Genomic DNA, 3,499 nt, shown 5'->3' with positions numbered 1-3,499 from the left:
GCACGGACAGCCACGCACGGCACGCAGCCAGGTGCCCCGGGACAGGCCCGGGGCGGACCGGTCGCAGGCCCCTTCTCGGGGGCCAGGCGCGCCAGCGGTATACCTCCGCGGCAGGACCCGGCGAGGGACCCTGCCATGAGCGATCGGGGGGGTCTGACCTTGTGGGAGGATGAAGTGGAAGCGGAGCTCACCATGTGACGGCCCCAGCCACGTCCTGGGGAAGCCCCGGGGCGATTGACAATCGAGTGACCCTCAGACAGGCGCAGCCCCAGGAGGAACCCGGGCCGCAAGGTGCGTTCGAAGTGTCGATCAATGTGTCCTGCAATTCACACTAATTCTCGCATCTAGCTGCGTTCTTCATCACACACACACACCAGTGACACAGTAGGCACACAACAAAAAGAGACTCCACACACCGTTATATCAAAAATACCATTTGTATTATATATACATAAAACACATTAGCCCACATTAGCCCATGTGTCGGACCCCCCTGTGAACGTGAGGGAGTGGACTGGCATACGGCAGTACGGCGAAGGGGTGTGGTCATTCAACATGTGACTCTGGGCGTGGTTGAGTTTAGGCCTTGCGAAGGAAGTAACTAATGTGTGTGTCTCTGGTGTAGTGTCTGCGCCCACCCATCACGCAATGTACAATGTTGTTATGCAGCATGCCCCTGGAGTGCAGGCTCAGCCGAGGGGTACATGTGGGTGCGCAAGCAAGCCCGGGGTCTGGGATCATCATTGCCAACTGTTGTGTGTGTCGCTATTTCCGCAGCATAAGTCAAAGGTCTACCCTCAACCGCATGGTGAGTTCAGCCAGGCATGAACTCTACATCTATGTCCGCCCTGTCCTTACCATAGGCCTACACACACGTGGCCACCCTCCTTCAGCGAACAACATCACTGTGTCATTGTCAGGCTTGTGGACATGTGCAGACAGGCATGACAATGGTGTGCCGTAGGGGTGCAAGTGATGCAACTGCGCTGCGCACACTAGTGAATAGGCTCGGGGGATGGAGGAGCAGCAGTGAGGCTACGTAATACACATTGATGCTGCTCATTTGCAACAAGCAGTACATGTCATACAGGAATCTCAAAGTCACACACCAATGAACCAGTGAGCCTGCCAATACATTATGCAGAACCAACTATTGACTCATATCTCTCTGGACTGTCACAGGTGACCAAGGATCTGCACTCTGTGCTTGGATGATGACACCCCTCCGAGCCCAGAACACTCAGGCCCAGAGGCTGTACAATGCAGCCCACCATCGCACCAGGGGCATCGTGGAACGCAAATTTGGCGTGTTGAAGTCACGTTTCAGGTGCCTGGACGTCACAGGTGGTAGGCTCCTGTACAGCCCAGACATCATGAGCAAGATGATTGTTGCATGTTGTGTGTTGCACAACATATGTGTACGCAGCAAGGCACCATGGATACCAGTTCCAGAAGCACCGAATGATGATGATGGAGATGAGGCAGGTGGACCACACCCCACTGCAGCCACAGTAGGAATAACCCGTAGGGACACCATCATTGCAAATTTCTTCAGATGAGCACGTCACATTGTGAAAATCCTTGGCAATCATGGGACAGGATAAAGTAACCACAGGCACAGCATGTGCAAATAAAAGCATTCCTAAATAACATTCCCTAAGTGCATGTCACTCATCTGTACAGGCACATCACTCAGACAAGTGTGAGTGCGACATGTATTACTAACGATTTTATGATTTGTTCATGGATGGTGGGTGTGTCACCTCTGAACGGAGAGGCTGTTTGGGGTGTCACGTATTCGAACTGCCAGTTCTGTGTGTCACAGTTAGTAGGGTATCCCACTCTTTGGCATTTCACATGTGTCCAGGATCATTCCATTTTGGCTGCCATTTGTGACCTACAGGTGACAACAGGGCTCCTTTTGGGGGTCAGATATGTGCCACCATGATGCAGGTGTGCCCCCTGTGACTCAATTCCCACAACATGGGCAATATGTGCGGGAGTCACTGCCCCTACATTCCTCCACGCTTTCATAATTGATTGATCATGGTCATGACACGTCTGTGTGCAGGAGGGGTTGCTTGTCCCACTGCAATGTGACGGGGAGATGCGGTTTCACAGTGTGTTCCATGCATGTGTCAGCATTGGCGCAGTTTACATGCAGACTGCATGTCAATGTACATTGTGACTGTGAGGAGATGCCTATATGATGCAGGACAATGGTCATTTGTTCCACATCACGGATGTGGGGTTGTGCTCGTACATTGTCATTTCACCAGTTTTTACTCTGCTTTTATGGTGCATTCTCCCGCATGACGCATGGCAATTGCAGGCCTGTCGCTGGTTATCGGTGATTTTTGTATCGCGATTGGCCTTATTGCAACATTTTTCATGTTTCGCAATTTTGCGGCATCGCGTTGGTTTTAACGCGGTCTTTTGATGCGTTATGGTGGGACTATCGCATGGTGCCGCCGGCTTGCGAATGCCACGTTAACACAGAGTTATTTTCCCGCGATAGACTGCGATGTGAAGAGTTGCGTTAAGCTAATTTTGCGATGGTAAACAAACTTTCTTGAGAATATACCCCTAAATGCTCTAAAATTTTTTCTTTTAAATGCATAGAATCCTGGTCAAATAAAGGTAAAGTCTAATGTAATCATTAATTTTCTCGAGTCTGTTTAAGTAGAGAACAGCATCAAAAGTGACAGCTAGATCAATTTTTTTAATTTCCTTTAGCTTTCTAAAAGTGGCAATTTCAGAATTGCTATTTAAAATCCGACTTCACTATAAATTTGGATTTTAAATTAGGATTCCAGAGACACCAGACATGGGGTTTTTATGTCTTACCAATTGGAACATACACTTATAAAATGCAATGTTATCCTATGGGAGAGAGGTCTTGCAGTAGTGAAAAATTACTTTGTGAGTCTTTCCCAACCAGGACTTGTAAAGATTAAAAGTACATGTCCTGCCTTTTAGATACATTGTACCCTGCCCTCTGGGTTGTACAGGGCCTACCTTGTTGGTGATTTATATGCATTAAAAGTGAAGGTTTGGACCTGGCAAAAGGTTTATGATCCCAGGTCTACATGGCAGTGTAAAATGCACACACAGGCTCTGCAATGGCAGGCCTGATCATAGTTAAAGGGCTACTGAAGTGGGTGACACAAACAGTGCTGCAGGCACACTAGTTGCAGTTAATTGACAGGCTCTGGGTACAGGAAGTACCATTGTACTAGGGATTTATAAGTAAATTAAATATGCCAATTGGGGATGAACCAATATTACGATGTTTAGGGGAGAGAGCACAAGCACTTTAGTGCTGATTAGCAGTGGTAAAGTGCACAGTGTCCTAATCCCAGCAAAAAAAGAGGTCATAAAAGTGGAGGAGGTAGGCAGGAAGTTGGAGGAAAGACCACCCTAAGACTGTCAGGCCTAATAGGATTACTCTCACAATATATGTGTCAAAGCCAAATTTTGACAGCACGCACAACAAGTA

General features: G+C 48.4%; 1 pseudogene; it reads right to left on the bottom strand.

Annotated features, from left to right (window-relative positions):
* Positions 1–246: 246 nt before the first annotated feature.
* On the bottom strand, positions 247–362 carry LOC146820916 (5.8S ribosomal RNA; annotated as a pseudogene; the record flags this gene model as incomplete).
* Positions 363–3,499: the final 3,137 nt, after the last annotated feature.

This window comes from Triturus cristatus, chromosome 6, assembly GCF_964204655.1.
Source record: "Triturus cristatus chromosome 6, aTriCri1.1, whole genome shotgun sequence".
Lineage (NCBI taxonomy): Eukaryota > Metazoa > Chordata > Amphibia > Caudata > Salamandridae > Triturus > Triturus cristatus.
This window is presented reverse-complemented; position numbering and strand designations above follow the sequence as displayed.